A 21,601-nucleotide genomic window follows, 5' to 3' on the forward strand; every position below is an offset into this window, starting at 1 on the left:
CAAAATTTTAGGTTCTTAAGTTAGGCTTGATAATTTAAAAAATTATATCATTAAAGAATGATTTTCAAAAATGATCTGATTTCTACTCTCAGGGCAGATAACCATTCAGAAGAAATTTTATTCTGAAATTAACATAATGCAACTCTGATGAATCATTGACAGCAATAAGAAGTCAACGTAAGTAATTAAGTTGGTCAATATTTCTGTTGAGGAAAAGCTAAGTCCAAGACAAAATTAACAAACAATGTTTATTCATAGACTGTGACAAGGGACTTTATTGTCATCACTTTTGTTTTAGCAGGGTTTCAGTGTTGGTAATTTGGAGTAAAAACAGAAAGGGTGAGTCTGATTGACAAGCAGTTCTATGAAGGTGGGATTATTGGAAGTGAAGAGACTTTTACTTGGTCTTCAGGTATAGTGGAAGCTGATGGTTGGCTTCAAGGGGGAGAGCAAGCAGTTTGGGAGAGTTTAAAAGAAGAAAACATTTATTATCAAAGACTGAGAGGTTTCTCTGGGTTGGCCATATCGTGGGACAAATGGGCATCTATATGGGAGACCCCAGATAATGTCATAATGGTCCTTAGGGGCAGCAAGGGCTGTTGCCATAGGAAGCAATTTCTCTGTCCGCATTGGACTTTTGTCTTCTCTAAAGCCATGTTTCCTATTGCTTATGCAATTCAGTTAACTGTTAAATATGCTATCTCCTATGTTATTGCTTTGCTTTGTACCTTAGTATTTACATTTTAATAAATTTTTGCCCTGCATCTTCCCAACCAGATATGCTCTTTAAATAAGGTCATGGGGTTTTCTACATTTTTTATCATCAAGCATAGAGATTGAAAGCTTAGTTGCTCATGAAGTTTTAAAAGTCCCTTCAGTGTATGCTTGTGTGTGGAGCTCAATCATTAAATACTTTAAAAATAAACCATATAGGGGTTGCCTGGGTAACTCAGTCGATTAAGCATCCAACTTTTGATCTCAGTTCAGGTCTTGATCCCAGGGGTAATGAGTTCAAGACCCCGTGCTGGACCCTGTGCTGGCCATAAAGCCTTCTTAAGAAATAAAAAAATAAAATAAAATAAGATAAATAAATAAACCATACAAAAATTCTTTGCTTTATTATGTTGCTTTTGTATGATTTATTCCAACATTTCAAATGTAATTGTTAGTCCACCCATATTGATGCTGTTAAAGTAATTTTGTTTAGTTGTAACTTGGAATTAACTAATTTACAAAGCAAAACATTATGTTAATTCCTAGGTGTGGTAGAACCTGCCTTACAAAAATGCCTGGGTCTCTCTACACAAATGCCGTGTTTCTACAACAAAATCTTCAAAATCCCTTAAGATTCTGACATGAAAGGTAAAATGAAAAGACAAAATTGTATGCATAATAACTACTGATTAAAAGCCCAAGTTTATAACACACCTTGTATTTTTTGTCATGGGAGGAAAGAATTTTAACAATTCATTAAATTAAAGCAACTATAAATTTTGAAAAATTCTGTACATATAAAAGTGAAAACAAACTTGCCCAAAGTAATCCATGGAGAAAAGATCTGCATAAAAATGTAACCATGAACTTTTAAAGTATACATTTAAAATCCACATATTCAAAAGGAAAAAGGACATGACAGGAAAAGGATGAGGATAAGGCAGATCACATCCACCAAGACACAAATGTGTAAAGATATTGATAAAAAAGTTTGCATGATACAAGTGCTTATTTGTCTCTTCATAAAGACATGTTGCTTCACCTAGAAACATGCATGCAATTATTGCATGCCTCGGACAGCCCATTAACATCAGTAGGAGGAAATGATCCAGAGAAATATGACCTGTACATTCCAAAGGTTGAACCGGAAATAACAGTGAACTGTGAATATTTATTTAATGCCTGCTCATTGTTAAACAATATGTTTGTGGACTTGTAATTATTGGTTTAGAGTTGGAGGCAGGGATACCTATAAATCTTTCATACTGGAATATAAATATTTACATTAACGTTTGCCTCAGGGACCACAGTATCTGTAGGTCATCAATATAAAAAGAAACACTCAGAGATCCTCCACACATGCACTCTCAAAAAGAAGCCATACTGTGGCCTACAGTCTAGACATTTATATTCCAAAATGAAAGGCACAAAGGAAGAGGAAGATACAGGCTCTATCATGACAACATGGAGAAGACTAATATTCTGAGAAGGCACATGGGTTAATTATTTGCTAGAAACCTGTGCTTGACAAAACACTATGACCAGCAATAGATTTTCCTAAAACATAAAACTTGTCAGCCTAGGGAATAAAGTATGTAAGGAGAATCATTTTCTAATTATGTAATGATAATAACTGATTATGTACATGATACATAATAATATCTGAATATGTATGAGAAAGAGAGAGAGAAAATGAGACAGAAAAATCAAGGTTGAGATTTACAGGAAAAAAATCTTTAAAATAAATATATTTGGTGATAATTGTTGGTAGGAAAGATTCTTAGAACTGAGAAGCCATGGTTATATATATATATATATATATATATGTGTGTGTGTGTGTGTGTGTGTATGTGTATATATACACATGCACATACATACAAATACATACGCATATGTACACATACATACGTACAAATATATACACACATATAAACATAATCAAGACTTCTGAATTGCAACTATAAACAAGTGAGTTTGACATTGCAACTTAAAGGTTAAAAAAATGTTTATTTACTTTTGACAGAGAGACAGAGAGAGAGAAAGACAGCGCAAGCAGGGAAGGAGCAGAGAGAGAGGGACAAAGGATCTGAAGCAGGCTCCACGCTGACAAGAGAGCCCGATGCAAGGCTCGAACTCACTTCGTGACCTGAGTTGAACTGCCTGAGCCACCTCACCACCCCTGGTTTCTATTAATATACTTCTCCAGTTTTGTAATTAAACAGATGGTTCATAATATTATGCAAATATGTATAAAACATACTAGATCTATCCAGAATTTAAATCATCAATAATTATCCACCTTTCAATCTCTTACCAACTCTTTCTTTTTTATTATTATTCTTGGCTTAGGTATTATCTAATACTAAAATAAAACATAATTATTTTGAAGATATCAATTAAATTTAATAAATAAGTATGCTTAGTTTGGTATTTGCAAGTCAAAATCATGGTAGATTCAATAATTAACTTGTTAAAATAGTATTCCTGATTGAAAACTTGAGAAAAAATTTTGTTAAAGGTTTTTGTCTAGGTATTGAGAAATTTAATAGAGTATCTGAAACTTGAAATTCTGAATTTCTTCCCATTATTCAGGAGCATTAACATCTCCATAATTTTGACTAATGGCTGCCAGTGAGGATTGATATGAAATTTTATGATTATTCAAATACCTATGTTATGCAGAAAACTCAAATAATCAGGAGGCACACACTGGTCTATTGGAGTCCTTTTATTTAGGGGATAACTTAAGTGACGTTCCACCTTTTTCTCTTCATTTGAGAGGAGTGCATAGTAATCTAGTGCAGATAGTATCCATAGAGAAATCAAGCCTTGTTTTGTGGGACATGATTACAGAAGCACTGTCCCCTGCCACTGTGTGATTATACCCAAGATAGAACAGGAGCCAACTTATCATGGCAAAACTGACTCCACCCCCATTCTATCAGCTTGGCATTCACAATTAAAATTAGAGTAAGCGCCTCTTAAAATAATCAGGAGACAGCAAACCAAGCCTGTATTTGACCAAGAATGGTTGCCTTAGCCTGTCTTCATGGATTTTCTTTTTTTGTTTTAATTTTTTAAAATGTGTATTCATTTTTGAGAGAGAAAGAGAGACAGAGCGTGAGCAGGGGAGGGGCACAGAGAGAGAAGGAGACACATAATCAATCTGACACAGGCTCCAGGCTCTGAGCTGTCAGCACAGAGCCCCATGTGGGGCTGGAACTCAGAATCCGTGAGATGATGACCTGAGCCAAAGTCAGACGCTTAACGGACTGAGCCACCCAGGCACCCTGATTTCAAGGACATTTCTAAGAAGACAACTTTTTTCTGGGAAGCCAGTCTTCAAAGATTATTCTTGGGTAATTTAAATTTACTTCTCAGCTCATGAATATCAATAACAATGATCCATATAATATTTTTCACTCATTCATAATATTTTGGAGTACTCTTGGCATAGAGTTAAATTAAGTGTTTCAATTAATGTAAAACCGTATTTGGGTACCTTAATTCAGTGGTTGGTAGAAGAAGCTAGAAAAATAACGCTTCTCCTTATGGAAAAATAATAGTATTTCACACTAAGTTATAAAAGTTACCTCATAAAATTTAAGAACGAGGGGAGTCTTTCAATATTTGCTTCATAATCTTTGCAATAGTCCCTCTTTATTACAAATATTCCAGTCACAGTGAAGACCACAACTAGATGTTCTGTGTTCTGTCCTTCAGGGTTGTGTGACTGACTTAATTATTACTGGATCTTTTTAGTTATTTGCCCACATCCTCATTCATCCCTTAATCCCTAATAGCATACAGAACTAGAGGGAAAGTTGGGGAAAACTTTTATTGTCTCTTATTGTAATTGTAATTATCTTCCCTCTTTATCTGATGTCTACCCTACTGTTGCTTATAGATAGAAAATAACTTCAAGACTTTCTAAGCAGCATGGACACTGTAAGTCTTCCTGATACTTCTTGCAATGCCTCTCATTACCATGTATACTCTGAGCCAGCTCTGAGTGAAAGTGTGAACAGTACAAGACTTGGGGCCAGGAAGAATTAAAGCAGAGTTCTGTAATTCATAAGATATAGGACATTGAACATATCTTTTCACCATTTTGAACGACAGGTTTCTTATGTACAAGTAAGGGTAGGAAGATCTACCTCTTGGGATTCTGTGTGAATTACATAAAATATAAGACATCTGGAAATTTTTGAGCAAGTTGCCTGACAGTGGTAGAATACCTAAGAGAGACCACAATTTTGTTTGTTTTTTTTCTTGAATAACATTTTTGTACTTTTTCCAAAGGTCGTTTGTATTTAACACTGAGTACTCCTGAAAGAAGATACTTTAAGCTTTCATCACCGAAAGCATCATAATGTTCCTCAAATTTTAAGTACATATTTTGAACTTACAGCTTTTGTTTTCTGTTTACACAATAATATTGCCATTTGCCATGTAGAAAACGAAAAAAACACTAATTAGTCTATCCTACTGTATGACAGGTGCTGTGAAAATATGTCCTGATTTATATTTTTATTTGATATTTATTGCAATCTTTAGTCTGGGTGGTAAATTCTCATTTTTACATGTGGAAGAAAACTGTAGCTCAAAAATATGGTGGATTTTACACAATATAGTAACTAAAGTAGCTGTAATTAAAATGTGTACTTCGAAAGTCATGAATTCTGACATAGGATTGTGCCACAGTTGAAAATGATCACTTATAACTATTTGCTAATCAAATGCTGCACTATTAAAATTTTCTTCATACTGGTGCCGATAATTTGCATACTCAAAAGAAGGCAGTGGTTCGGATTTAATCATATCTAATTCTACCACATATTGTACAGCATGTTTGTCTACAGCAAATGCATATTTTTATATTTTTAAGTTTATTTATTCTGAGAGAGAGAGAAACAGAGCTCATGAGCAGGGGATAGGACAGAGAGAGAGAGAGAGAGAGAGAGAGAGAGAGAGAGAGAGAGAGAATCCCAAGCAGGGTCCATGGGGTTCGAACTCGCAAACTGTGAGATCAGGACCTGAGCCAAAGTCAAGAGCTGGACTCAACCAACTGAGCCCCATAGGCACCCAACAAGTACATATTGTAGAGAAGGGACAATTGTTGCAAAGGTGCTTAAGAGATTCTTTAAAAAAAGGCGGGGGGGGGGGGGGGGAATTCTTGCCAAGAAAGAAAAGAAACTTTGTTTCATTTTCTGCAATCCAAGTCAAATCTATCCCCTTCAGTATTATCCCCTGAGAATTCTCTCCCTCCACTGCAGGGTCTAAAAGCCTAGTTAACTATATTCCCTAGAATCTTTCAGGCACCTTTCCAAGTTATCGTGCACCAATTACAGGCAGATTAAGGAGAAAGCTTAGAAAGCAGAAGTGCTATGTTTCCTGTAGCAATGCCAGGTAGCCGTGGGCTTTCTCAGACATGTGAATTTACACCTGCTCATGGATTCTACCAGTGGATCTCACCTTCTTCAGTGTTTCGGGTCACTGTGAACCTTTTTTGAGCAGTTTCCTGACATATAGTAGAAACAACTTATAGATTCTATTCCCAAGTCTGTGAGCTAGTGGTAAGATGCCTTGATCGCTTCCCCAGCCCTGCCAGTTGTCTTGTAAGCAGCTTGTTTCCTGTGTGCAAACATTCATTGCCTAAACATTCTAGGGTGGCTTCTGTTTTCATGACTGAACTCTGGCTGATAGAGGAGACAAGAAAAGTGGCGAAGTACCGATTTTTCCTGATTAGTTTCCACTTAGAGATATCACCGTGCTTCCAAATATAGGAAGAAACTTCAAGTCTAGACCTAAGATACACCTAAGAACATTTTAATTTATTAATGGGCATTACCAACTGAGAAATATTCCCTTTCTGCATCCTGAAGTAGATGTGACTCTCTCTCCTTACTAGGTAGAATTATAAACTTTAAACCACCCACAATGTCATTGTATCAACAACACAAAGCATAAATGGTACACTCTAAGAGTCTCCCTCAATTCCTAAATGATCTTGCCTTCAAGGTGTGAAATGTACTTTGCTTTCAACTATGTTACCTTTCTAAATGCTGCTTTGGAAACAAAAACAAAACAAAGCAAAACAAAAAACCACACACATACCTTTTAATACCTCTATCTACTGCCATTTTCTTCTCAAACCTTGATTCCCTATTTTCAATTAATTATCAATGTTTGACCAGCTAATATGATAAAACATGTAATTAAGGAGCACAATTATCTAAGTCTTTATCGGATGATTTCTCAAAGTGCCAATGGGACACATTTGTACTAAGATTCATAAAGTGAAGAAGTGAACCATTTTTTTTTTTCAAATTTCCAAACAGGTCCTTTTCCAATAATAAAATGTGACGTATTAAGTTGATTGAGGTGAATAATTTTTTGCTATTTATTTCTTAAATGGAACCAAATCTTTGATTGCCCTAATAAATGATTCTCAGATATCAAAACTTAAAGATTTTATCATTTATTTAATTGTTATTATAGTTACTACTAGAATCATTATTCTGGGGGGGGGTCAGTGTTATTAAATGATTATTTACAAGGGTTACTGTCATCATTTTCAAGCTTCAAAGATCTTTTTTATAAAATAATATGCAAATGTTATCATCCAATTCAATAGCTCACTTTCTTTCTTTAAGTTAATGAATTTAATTCTGATTAAATATTGGAGAGATTTGTTCTCTTTTCTCCTCACTTTGAGTGGGAGAAAAAAACAAGTCTGGAACTAGAAAAAATAAAGGTGGACATCTAAGAACTTGTATATACTTCAAAAGAATAAGTCACTTTGCTACTAAAGGAACTGATGAAAATTGTACTCGGGAACCAAATAAGCTCTGACAGTTAATGGAACTAATTTACCAGTGAAATGATGAGGGAAATGAATTACTTCAGGGATGTAGGAAGTTAGAAATATTGGTGTCATGGAGGTGAACATCTAAAATTGCTCTATTTTCATATTAGAAAAAGCAATTTAAAAAATATCATTTCCTTAAAGTTTGAAAAATCATGTTCAATTCCCAGCATAGGACATATGGTGATGGGACAAGAGCATAATCTACTAGAACCCCCCATTATGTATTCAAGTACCTAGGCATCTTGGGCTCATTAAGTTATATTAGTCCAAAATTAAAAAAAAATAATGAATAACACTCTAAGTGTAAGGAAATCATCAGATATGTCTGATTTGAGACTTTATTCATTGACCCCATCCATTACTTTCTTAAAATACCTTTTTAATAGGGTTGTAAAATGACAAACAATACTAAATAATAAGTTTGTACTGAGGACAGAGCCACATTTTTAAGATGACAACCCATCAAGAGGGTATAAATTGAACCAAAATATCTTTCTTTTCCCTTCATTTCTTCATGCCCATAAAAATTGTGGTTTTCAGTTATCAGAACAGGGATGTTGATAATTCTAAGAAATATATGTTGTGAGATTATTTTGGAAACTATAATTTAAGGAATATTGAGAAATGGAATTTTGTTAAAGATATAGAAGAACTCATGCGATATTCTAGAAAAATAAAAATAAATAAAGGACATGCTAATAATACGCAGTAATTTCGGGAATGATGTAATACGTTTTGTAGACTCTATTATTTTGCAATAGGGTATTTTTCTCTAATGTATGTGAAAATTTCCCAAAGGAAAACCTGTCTATGCACAATTCCACATTTAATATGAAGTTGATTAGGTCTGATCTCCCCAAATAACAACATATATCAACAAAATAAAGAACAAGAACTTGGGGCACCTGGGTGGCTCAGTCAGTCAAGCATCCAACTTCAGGTCAGGTCATGATCTCGTGGTTCATAGGTTCAGGCCCCACATCAGATTCTGTGCTGATTCTGTGCTCAGAGCCTGGAGCCTGCTTCAGAATCTGTCTCTCTCTCTCTGTGCCCCTCCCCCACTCATGCTTTGTCTCTGTCTCTGAAAACTGAGTAAACCTTAAAAACAAATTTTAAAAAAGAGCAGGAACTTGATTTTATTAATATATTTTTAAAATATCCTTTATTTTTAATTTAAAATTTTAAATAATCATAATTTTAAATTCTTTAACTTTTTTTCTTTAAGCAAGTACAGATTATCTGACAAATCCGTGGCTCTTTTCTGAATGATTATTCTTATTTACATTTAAGAATCTCCCCCAAAAAAACTTTTTAAATTTGTTTTGTATTTTATAGCATGTAAGGCATTGCTTAGCACACAGATACTCTAACTCTATGCAAGTTGGCATTCCAAACAACTTTCCAGAACCAATAAAGTGTTTTGTGAAAATATGTGTTTGGAAAACAGTGAGTCTCCATCACAAAAATTCACGCAAATAGTAGCAAATGATCTCTCTGAGGCACTGAGATAAATGGAATGGCAATTTGAGTTGCTGAGATAAATCCCAATCCTGGCAGTGCACTGGAGTTATCCAGTGAGCGTTGAAAAATAAATATAAAGCCTCAACTCAGATCTAATAAGCCTTAATGTATAGGGAACAGGTTCCAGGCATGTGTACTGTTAACATACTCCATTAGTGATTTTGATCTACCTGGTATATAATCAATATTGGAGAACCACAAAACTGAAGTTCCTTAAAGACACGTACATAACAAAAACATTTATTCAGGTAAATAAGCTATAGAGAATGAATCATATTTGAGATGCATCTATCACTTAGTTACAGAATGCTGAATTGATAAGATTAACACAAAATTTAGTTTCTCCATTCCAATTTATTACCTGGCAAGTGAGTTGACTTACAGACCTAAGGGAAAACAAGCTCTATATGTTTACTCTTGAAATTAGATTTTTATTCCTACATTCAGTAGATGTTTATTAAGTACCTTCTAGAGAACAGGCATTATTCTCTTAAACCCTTGACATTCTAGGGTCATTATTTTTTACATTCTGACCCCTACTCCTCAGATCTCCTGCATGCATATCTTTCCTTGGCACTAAGCCTATAAAAGGGTTGATACTTCAAATAATCCATCTGCCCTCAAAATTCTATTTTCAATGATGTAACATACGTGGGGAGGAGTACAACCTATATACAAGCAAGTGCCCTGACTCTAAGGACATGTGACCTACGACTTAATCACTGAGTAGCAGACCACCACACAAAGACAGTCGTAGTTGTTCTCAGCTTTGATTCAGTATTATATCTACCCCACTTTAATGAATCTGTGAAAATCATTTCCAAATTCTTTGCAGTTAAGGATATTTATGAGCCTGCCAAACCCAGAGTTGCCAAATGGAGTAGACAGCACTGCTGATGGCTTGGTACAGCTTCCATAGGTAGGGGGGAAATCTGAGGATGTGGGTAATAGGACATGATTATGAGATGCCCCTTTGTAAAATATGGGAAATAACTTTTCATCTAACTATCTCTGTCCCAACATATTTCTTATACAACCTGCATCATATATATATATATATATATATATATATATATATATATGCACCATATATATTTATATATATAAATTTTACTAAGAACTCACCTAATGGGGCTTGCATTTATGATAATGTAGCTATACCAAGATTCCAGTTGTTATTTACACTACTAACAACTTACAAAATACGTAACAAATATCAAAATTACTTATCTGAACTTGGTTGAGTCAATAATATTAAAGAGAGGGTCTTTGTTTTTGCCAACATTTTTTTCACTCCTGCAATATGAATCCCACACTGACAGTAAATAGGCTTCAACTCACATGTCAATGTAAAATAATTGGTAGCAGCTACATAAAGTGACCTATTTTCAACAGAAAATATAACCTTGGAGTTGGTATATGCATGTTTTGTACCAATGAATGGGAATGGGGACCACTTGGAATGTATTCATGCCAACCAACCTTCCATTACCCCACTGTGTTATAATTATCTTCTTCCATCTTATTGCTCTGCCAATATAAGCTTTTTTGCTGATCAGCAATTATATATTGTGTTCATCTTTATATCACACTTACTTACATAGTGCCTGGCCCAATAACTTTTTGCTGAATAGTTGTTCTTTACTACTTTGAGGGCAGTAACACATAGACTTGAGACACCAAATGATAGTCACATTTCTGTTCTTTCACCAAGTAAGGTCAAGTTTCTGTGTGTAGGTTGACTGAAATACCCCTCCCAATGACTGTAGTGTCCAGTTGAGTTTAACCTTCTGAGTAAAGAAATCAAATAGATGAAAATAGAGACATGAAAATACTTGGAAGTACAATGAGAAACTCTATTAATCACAGGTGTGTTAAGCTTTGGTATTATTCAGTGAGATTGGATGATTATATAATATCATAGATAGTACATGATACCTGTAAGATCTCACTTGCTTCTAAACAGGTTTCTTCTTTTTAGGCATTTACTTGTTAATCAAACATTTACTAGCAATCTTGTTATAAAAGGAGAATATGGAAAAATGTAAATCAGGCCATGTCATATTCTATATGATTAAGAATAGAATATCCACAAAGAGATAAGGAAATACAATGAAAAAGTAAAGCAAGATTCATCCAATAAGTGGCTCAATCCCTAAACCTGTAAACAGTCATTTTTATCATCCTACATTCCCATCTAATCAATCATTCAATCAACTTTACCTGCCAGATTACTCTCTGATCCATCCAACTGTCTGTATTTCAACTGCTGTTATCCATTTCCCTACCATGTACAGTAACTTTATTAAGAATTCCCTCATCAGGTCTAGTCCTTCCAAATAACACTTCCTGTGAAAGTCATGCTTCTTAAACAGCCCAATCTATCCAGTTATGATAAAAATCCTTGCTAGCCATTTATTTATATTAGGAAAAATTTCCCTCAAGAAATGACTTTTGCCTTATAGCCCCTGCCTCCTGATCTGCTTTATCCTTTGCAAATCTTCCTTTTCTTCCCTAAGCTTCAACATCCTTGTCTTTGTAGTGATTATAATCACAACAGGCTATTTTTAAGTTCAGAAACATTGTCATTTTTTTTTCTTCATACTCACCATAGAAGTTGAGACAATACGTAATGAATGACATGTATCTGGGAAAGGTTTAGTAAAATTTAAGAATATTGAGAGGACTAAAAATAAGACCATGGGAATGTTGGGGAATGAATGTTAACTTTGAGTTTATTGTATCTCAGGCATTACCTCATTTACTTTTTCTGACACTCTTATAAGGAGGGATAATCATGCAGACATTGAAACCGTTCTTCAAAGAAGTTGAAAAATTCATCCCAAATCACAATATCAGTAAGTGGCAAAGCTGAAATTTCAACCCAGATCTCTATGACTCTTTCTACCATCTCCTGCAACATAGGATATTTTAATTTCATCCTAAAGGCAAAGGGAGACTTCGTAAGACATTTAGGCATGGAATAATATGATAGAAATATTATAAATTTTAGTTTGGCAATAATGTTCATCAGTTAATTAAAGAAAGAACAAACCAAATGTCAGTAAAGTAGTAAAGAAATAATGTAGTGATCTAGAAGGATGTAGGCCAGGGTAGAATGAGAAAAAAGAAAAGAAAGGGATAACGTCTGCCATGCATTAAACTGCAGTGTAAAGTATATTTTGGGGAAACATATTTTGCCTAAGCAAAATTAAAATAGATATATGCATAGTTAAGTGTCCAATTTCAGCTCAGGTCGTGATCTCACAGTTCATGAGTTTGAGCCCCGAGTCCGGCTCTATGCTGACAGCTCAGAGCCTGGAGCCTGCTTCAGATTCTATGTCTCCCTCTCTCTCTGCTCCTGTGCTGCTCGTTTTCTCTCTCTCTCTCTCTCTCTCTCTCTCTCTCTCTCTCTCTCTCTCTCTCAAAAGTAAATAAAAACAAACATTAAAATTTTTTTAAAAAGAATAAAACATTTTAAAAAAGGGGGTGTGCCTGGGTGGCTCAGTCGGTTGAGCGTCCGACTTTGGCTCAGGTTGTGATCTCACGGTCTGTGAGTTCGAGCCCTGTGTCGGGCTCTGTGCTGACAACTCAGAGCCTGGAGCCTGCTTCGGATTCTGTGTCTCCCTCTCTCTCTGCCCCTCCCCCGTTCATGCTCTGTCTCTCTCTCTCTCTCTGTAAAAAATAAATAAACATTTAAAAAAAATTTTTAAATACATATATACATGTATGTATTAGCTACATATATATGAATAACCTGTGAAAGGAGAAGGGTAGAGAGGCAGACTCCAAGGTATTAGAAAAAGTGTATAGTGTTGTCAGCCCAGGTTAGGAAAAGTATTGCAAAAAGAAGCCAGTTTCTGACCATGCTGTGATAACATATATAGGTAACTGTAGTAACAGAAAACTAAGATTTGTTGTTTCTTACTTCATTAGTTGAGAACAACCCCCCGGCAAATTAAATGGAAATGCAAAAGTAAAAAGTAGAAGGTATGGGGGCACCTGGGTGGCTCAGTTGGTTGAGCATCCGACTTAAACTCAGGTTATAATCTTGCAGTTCATGGGTTTGAGCCCCACATTGGGCTCACTGCTGTCAGCTCAAAGCCCACTTTGGATCCTCTGTCTCCCTCTCTCTCTCCTTCCTCTGCTTACACTCTCTCAAAAATAAATAAAACATTTTTTAAAAAGTAGAAAGTATTGGGGCGCCTGGATGCCTCAGTCAGTTAAGCGTCCGACTTCGGCCCAGTTCGTGAGTTCAAGCCCCACACTGGGCTCTGTGCTGATGACTCAGAACCTGGAGCCTGCTTTGGATTCTGTCTCCCAATCTCTCTGCCCTTCCCCCACTCATGCTCTGTCTCTCTCTCCTTCAAAAATAAACGTTAAAAAAAATTTTTTAATTAAAAAAAAAGTAGGAAGTATGATTATTTCATCAAGATGTTTGAAAAGTAACCTTGAAGTTCACTGCCAAGATGCATTCATTATGGAATCAAAAATAGTCAAGTAAAAAGGTTTATAAATCCTGATCTGATTGTGGGACACATCTGAAGATCTATTTATAAGCCAGTCATCCTTTCTTGAGTTTAAGCATCTTTTAAATGGGAAAGTGTTCATTAATAGGCTGATGGTATAGTATAGGTAGTTTTAATAAGAAATAAAAAAAAAAAGTTAGGTAACATGGTGCAATCTGACAGCTATAAATAAAATTTTACAAAAATAACAGCAAAGGGGCACCTGGCTAGCTCAGTCAGTGGAGTATGCAACTCTTGATCTTGGGGTTGTAAATTCAAGCCCCACATTGCTTGTAGAGATTACTTGTAAATAAAATCTTTAAAAAAAAGTAACAGCAAAGAGGGAACACAGTGATCAGTATGTTCAAGCAAGGACTGAAAGGACAGAAAAAAATACTTTGTATGATGTCTTTGGAAGGGTAGGCTCCAAGTTATAATTCATTATGTTATGGCATCTGTGAATTTTAAGATAAAAATCATGACTCAATTTTATACTACTGGAACTCATTCATACAAAGCCTTCAGTTCCTAGAAGGATTGGTACTGATATCAGGTAAATGTTTATGCAAACACTAATTTCTTGGGATTGAAAAAATATACATTTTTGTGTACAAAAGCAGAAAAATATATACAATGAAAATTAATTGCAGGATTTTTTCCAAGAACAGAATATTAGGAATAATCTAAATGCCCATAATTGAGAGTCTAGCTAAATATATTGTATTCTTTGAGTAAAATTTAGGCAATACAAAAACTGAAGGAAAAATGCTATATTTGCCTATAAGGTATACTACCCAATATGGTAGTCACCAGTCATATATGGCCGTTTAAATTTAAATCTATGGCAAAAAAAAATTCTATTGGACAATATTGGTTTAAAGACAATAGGTGGGAAAATAAAAATATTATTTATATAATGAGATTTTGCACTTACTTTTTATTATTTTAACTTGCATAACCCTGTTGCTTTTATAATTTATAATTTAAGTTCACAGTAATATGATGAAATTCTTAACATAAATTATATATAAAATGATGTTTATTTTGGATAGGAGTCTAGCTCCATTTTTAGTTCTTTGAGTGTCTTTTGTCTGGCTCTACTGTCTATTGAATTTATGTATTCCTGGTAGCCGAATTACTGGCACACAGAAGTCACTGACAAACAGTCTAATCGATAATTTGGTGAAGAGTGGGGATTTGGGGGCCAAATTGCCTGGTTTTAAAGTCCATTTTGCCACTTACAGCTAGATAACTCTGGAAAGGTTTCATTTGTATTGAATGCACTGGTTTCCTCATCTATAAGTGGTGTTAAAAGTTAACAATATTTACCTGTGCTATGAGGATTGAATAAGTTAATACATGTGAAATATTTAGATAAAAGTGTTTAGAGCAGAGTAAGTGCTCAGGACAAGTTAATTACTATGAAGAAGAGAATAGAAATTGATTTCTTCTGAAATTGAAGCAGGTACTGTATCTGATCCATTGCCCCTCTCTAGGACAGTGTCTCATGCCTAATCTATGATCCAATATTTATTTGTTGACTGACTATGGACTAAAGACCCCATTTTATAAATGCATTTAACATTATGTATATTCAGTCTTTACACTAAACAATGCCTGTATAATGATCTATTAATCCCTATCCTGAAGGACTTGAGTCTGCTGGGAAAGGGGACAAATACAAAATAAAAGTGCACAGTAACGAGTTATTTGTTACAGGAAGGCACAAGCAGTTGTGAGAGCTCAAAATAGCAAACTAGCTCAGCTCAAGAAAGGGAGGGTTAGAGAAAGTTTCCCAGAGAAAGAAATTCTGCTTTAGTGTTTAAAGTCAGTGGAGAAATGGTCTTGCCATTCAGAAATAGCAAACACAAAAACACTGACCAGCATAATAGAAGAGCAAGCAGGCGTGGTCAGGAGTCAGAAAAGTCTTTTGTGGACTTTGGCTACAGGACTACTCCAAAGGATGCCCCTTGGAGCCCTGTGAGCAAAAGACCCACATTCTCCCTTAACATAGAGGGGAAACCATCCTGCACACCTAGAAAACTGATATGAGGATTAAACACAACAATCTGCACAAACTGAACCACAGAACTCAGCAGGTACGCAGCACAGAGAGGTGAACTGGGAGAAAGAAGCTGTGGAGGGCAGGGAGCTGTTTTTGCTTACAGAGAGAGGACAGAGATGGGGGGAGAGTACAGGAAAAGCACCCCCCCAAAAGTAGCTGGAAAGAAAGTGGAAAGTGGAAACAGCCACAGGGACTGAACTAAGAAGGGAGACAGGAGAAAGGAGAGGGTTTAAATTCCATTAAGACTCTATAAACAAGGGGAATTCAGAGACTGAAACTCCACACCTCGATACCGGGTGGTGCTCTGGTGGGAAGGGAGAATCCACAGGAGCAGAGTGAAGTCTGGGGGGTCCTCAGTCCACACAGGGAGAGGCAGTTCCACTGCTGGGAGGATATTTGGTAGAGACTTTGCGGCTACCCCACAGGCAAAGGTCCCAACAGACCACAGAGAACAACCACATTAGCTGGTGCTGGAGCAAGATCATTAAAAGGGAAGCCTGGTGCCAGATGTGTGTTGTGACTTACCATACTCCCTGAAACGATGCTGCTACATGATCACATGAATTTTTTCTGGGGCGGGCTGGCACCCAGCTGCAGTCTCTGGGCATCAGCAGCAGCACAGTCCCTCGAATGTTCCTGGGTGTGGCCAGCACCCGATCATTGCTCGGTGAGACCCTCCCACAGACAGTCAAAATGGGTCAAAGGTGTAGTGCCTCAGAAGTGAGGGGCTGGGAAACACAGCTGAATCTGAGATAAAACTCAGCAGGGAGGTGCCACCTGGAAACCTGACAGCTTGGTCAAAGACAGTGTAAAAGTGGGAAATGGATGGAAACTGGAGACAAAGGACAGGTGCACGATTGATGATCAGGGAGAACAAAGTTCTAATACTAGAGACTGGGTAGCTGGGAGATACCATTTTCACGACCCCCCCCCCAACCGTGAAAGTGCATACACACATACAAGCACCACAACAATCCACCCCAGTAAGCTAAGCACTGCCATCTAGTGGAGAACAAATCCATTAAACTAAGCCCAGCCCAACTGGGCCAACCTTGCTCTTCAGGACATCCTAAGTCTCACTGGGGCACCGGGTGGCTCAGTCAGTTAAGCATCCAACTTCGGTATCAGATGATCTCGCAGTTTGTGAGTTCAATCCCTGCTTTGGGCTCTGTGCTGACAGCTCAGAGCCTAGAGCCTGCTTAGGATTCTGTGTCTCATTCTCTCTCTGCCCCTCCCCTACTTGTGCTCTGTCTCTCTCTGTCTCTCAAAAACAAATAAATGTAAAAAAAATTTTTAAATATATTAAAAAAATAAAAAAAAAATAAGTCTCTCCGCGTGCTTAGTTTATGGACTATAACCCCGCATTGGGTTCTATGCTAACAGCTCAGAGTCTGGAGCCCACTTTGGATTCTCTGTCTCCCTCTCTCTGCTGCTACCCTGCTCACACATTCTTTCTCTCCTTGAAAATAAATAAACGTTAAAAAAATTTTTTAATGCTTCATAGTTTGACTTCTAGGGCAAAACAATGTAATTTCATGCACCAAAAACCATAAAACACCTAGGAATAAATCTAACCAAAGAGGTGAAAAATCTATATGCTGAAAACTATAGAAAGGTTATGAAAGAAATTGAAGAAGACACCAAAAACTGGGAGAAGATTCCATGCTCCTGGATAGAAAGAACAAATATTGTTAAAATGTCGATACTACCCAAAGCAACTACATATTCAATGCAATCCCTATCAAAGTAACACCAGCATTGTTCACAGAGCTAGAACAAATAATCCTAAAATTTTTATGGAACCACAAAAGACCCTGCATAGCCAAAGCAATCTTGAAAAAGAAAACCAAAGCAGGAGGCATCACAATCCTGGACTTCAAGCTATACTACAAAGCTGTAATCATCAAGACAGTATGGTACTGGCACAAGAACAGACACTCAGATCAATGGAACAGTATAGAGAACCCAGAAATGGACCCACAAATGTATGGTCAACTAATCTTTGACAAAGCAGGAAAGAATATCCAATGGAATAAAAACAGTGTCTTCAGCAAGTGGTGCTGGGAAAACTGGACAGTGACATGCAGAAGAATGAACCTGGACCACTTTCTTACAGCATACATGAAAATAAACTCAAAATGGATGAAAGATCTCAATGTAAGACAGGAAGCCATCAAAATCCTCGAGGAGAAAGCAGGCAAAAACCTCTTTGATCTTGGCTGCAGAAACTTCTTACTCAGCACGTCTACGGAGGCAAGGGAAACAAAAGCAAAAATGAACTACTGGGACTTCATCAAAATAAAAAGCTTCTGCACAGGGAAGGAAACAATCAGCAAAACTAAAAGGCAAGTGACAGAATGGGAGAAGATATTTGCAAATGACATATGAGGTAAAGGGTTAGTATCCAAAATCTCTAAAGAACTTATCAAACTCAACACCCCAAAAACAAATAATTCAGTGAAGAAATGGGCAAAAGACATGAATAGAGACTTCTCCAAAGAAGACATCCAGATGGCCAACTGACACATGAAAAAATGCTCAACAACACACATCATCAGTTTCCTCCGTGAGTGTACCTTTCTTTCTAGAAGAACTTTTAAAGGGAAAAAAACACATAAGTTATGATTAAAAATTTGGCACAAAAATGAATATTCATTTAGAATTACAAAACAAATAAAAACATATTACTATTTATAAAGATCTGACAAAAATCAAATTATAAAATGCCCCAAAATAAGGTAATTGGAGTATATAATTAGCTGAATGTCTTACTTCTATAATATTGTTTTGCTTACATTTTGTTATATACTCTAAGGCTACCTCATCCATGGCAACAATTCTGTAGTAAGGTTTTCTATAGAAAGAAAAGGGAGACAATTCAGGCTTCCATCCAAGGTAGTCCATTGAAATGTAAATTTAAGTTTGCTTATTTATTTACTTATTTATTGAGAGCATGCAAGCACATAAGAGACAGAGAGAGAGGGAGAGAGAGAATCCCAAGCAGGTTCCACCCTGTCAGCACAGAGAAAGATAGAGAGTTTGATCTCTTTCTCCAACTGTGAGATCATGACCAGAGCTGAAATCAAGAGCCAGACACTTAACCAACTGAGCCACCCAGGTGCCCTGAAAGGTAATTTTTTTATAATGGTTTAGAAAAATTGCTTCACAACCCTTTATTGAAAGCTTTCCTCTCTAATTTTCTCTGTAGTTCTTACTCAGGTTTTTTTTGTGGCCCAGGGGAAAGCTTTTCAGAAATTCTAGCCTTTTCATCTCACTTGGCATGATCCCCATTCAGCTAAGCCAAGGCTCTGCTGCTTTCCTCATCCTTCAGGAGCTTCTAGAGCACTGGAAGGGTGGAGCTGAGGTGAGAGGAGGAAAAAAATACTATAAAGTCCTGGCCTTAGTAGCTTCCAAATGGGGAGTAGTAGAGCAATGCCTAGTGTGAGCGCATTTTTGTCATATTATAGTACAAATACAGGGTCTAGAAAATTCATGAGATCCAGCAAGACAGGTCTTTATTTAAGGAAGAAGGAGCCTGGGTAGAAAGGGTTGTAATGATGATAATACTGGCAGCCCACTAACATCACCAAAGCAACAGAATATGGAAAGAAAGTGAGGAGGACTCCAAGCTGAGATAATATTCTATGTCCCTAACATAGGAGCTGGCTAACTTTTTTTCTGTAAAGGGCCAGACAGTAAATATATTTGGCTTCGTGTACCTATGGTCCCTGTTGCAACTACTCAACTCTGCCAGCAAGCAAGCAGCCATAGACAATACATAAATGAATGGACGTGGCTTTGGTCCAATACAACTTAATTTTCAAAAATAAGCAGTTGATGGGATTTGGCCTATGGGCCACAATTTGCTGACCCCCTGCTTTAGCCTATCATTAGAATTTCAAGACTTGGCAGGGGCCACAGCCAAAAAAAAAAAAAAAAAAAAAAGTCCTCCAATATGTTTTGGAGCTAAAAATACAGAGGACTACTTCTCATGTATAAGATATGATTCTTTTTAAAAGAGTTGACAAGCTTATTAGCAGAATCCAACAGAATCAGTTACACATGCAATAGCCAAATGCAAATTTACAGAGGACAGAAGTCATGTATTTTGAAAGAATTCCGTAGACAACAAATGCTATAGTAAAGGACAAGATATCATTTCATATTAGGTGCTCAGGGAAGACTCCATGGAAATTTGGCTTTAAAAATCTCTTAAATCACAAATAGAATTTAGTAAATGTGGAAAGCAGAAAAGCATTTCAAGTATGAAAAAGATGTGAGTAAAGATATGAAGGCTGGAATCTAGGGTACCAAATACCATTACTCCGGGGAACCATAAAAATTAGCTATTGGATGTAGCCACTATTTATGAGGAAACAGTCTTCTAAACTACAGTTATACATGAAATAGAGTCTATTAAACTTTTATCTTCAGGCCAAGTAGAAATACAAAGAGAATGATTCTCTTTCCCTGATGATCTATTCCACAGACACTATAATTTACAGAAGCAGAAGAAATAAATACAAAGCAAAGCTTCCTTGTAATAAATCCACCTGGACTATGTTGGCTGTGAAAGTTATCACTTTTTTTTAAATTAATTAATTTATTTATTTTTGTAGTACATGGGATTTATAGCCTCAATCCTCTAGGACATCCTGCAAAATAGAGACAATTCAGCACCTCCCTTGAGGGACTTGCAATGATAATGAAGTAGAAAAAAATAGTAAGTTTTGCCTTGTGGATGCCCAGCTAGATTGCAAATAAAAACCCAGAGCTGCATTAGCTCTGTTATCTGCATTTTCAAGCTGTTCACAAATAGGGGGCTGAATGATATAGATTTGCACTCAGTGCAATTGTATTGAAATAGGAATACAGCTAGCTATTTGAATATGTAGTGACTATGCTCTCCCAAAACACAATTTTCCACTAGAAAACATAACAAAACAAAAAAAATTAAGAACAGCTTTTTTGGACAAGAAATAGCAGAGTAAGTGCCAACATACGCTTTATTCTACAAACACTCAAATTCCATTACATCATCCACAGCTTTCCTGGCAAGGCTTATTTTCTTCCCCATTCATTTTAAGTCTATGAATGCTTAAATAGGAAATGTGATCTATCTCAAAGGAAGAGAACCTGCATGGCTCCTATTAAGAATCCAACATCATCTCCCTCGGGGCTAAATTTTAAATATAGAACTACTCCTTGGCTCAAATTAATCTGTGTGAATCAAACTATGGTTTAACTCTCTCCTCCACTTGTCTTACTCTGACTGCCCAGTCTTAGAGAAAGGAGAACTAGAAAAGAGAACATTCTACATTTTCATAAAATAACCCATTTAAAGTATTTACTTTTCAACCAAAAACATGTTTCAGTACCTAATATTATGTTACCTTTCTTGATATAAATTATATCCTTTATTAAATATACATCTTAAAAGAGTATTTTTCATAAATTACGCTTTCTTCTTATAAAAATTATAGCTAAGTATTAGTTGCACATACTATATGTCAGATTTTGCTATTGTTTTATATGTCTTAAGTTATTTAATTGGCATAACAAACATAAGCCATATTATTGTGTATTGTATATTATTGTATTCTGCAATTTATTTATTTATTTATTTATCAAAAGAGAGCACAAGAGGGGAGGGAGAGAAGCAGAGGGAGAGAGAGAGAATCTTAAGCAGGTACCATGCTCAGGGCAGAACCCAATACAAGGCTCAATTCCATGACCCTGGGTTCATGACCTGAGCCTAAATCAAGAATCAGATGCTCAATCAACTGAACTACCCAGGCACCCCATATTCTGCATTTTATTAAACTGAAGCACAGAGTTTTATCAGTTCAAACCCAATCCATCTGACACCAGAGTCTATGTTCTTGAACACTAATTTATCGCCTCTATAATAGTATATAAGAG

The sequence above is a fragment of the Felis catus genome, chromosome D1 (assembly GCF_018350175.1).
Source record: "Felis catus isolate Fca126 chromosome D1, F.catus_Fca126_mat1.0, whole genome shotgun sequence".
NCBI lineage: Eukaryota > Metazoa > Chordata > Mammalia > Carnivora > Felidae > Felis > Felis catus.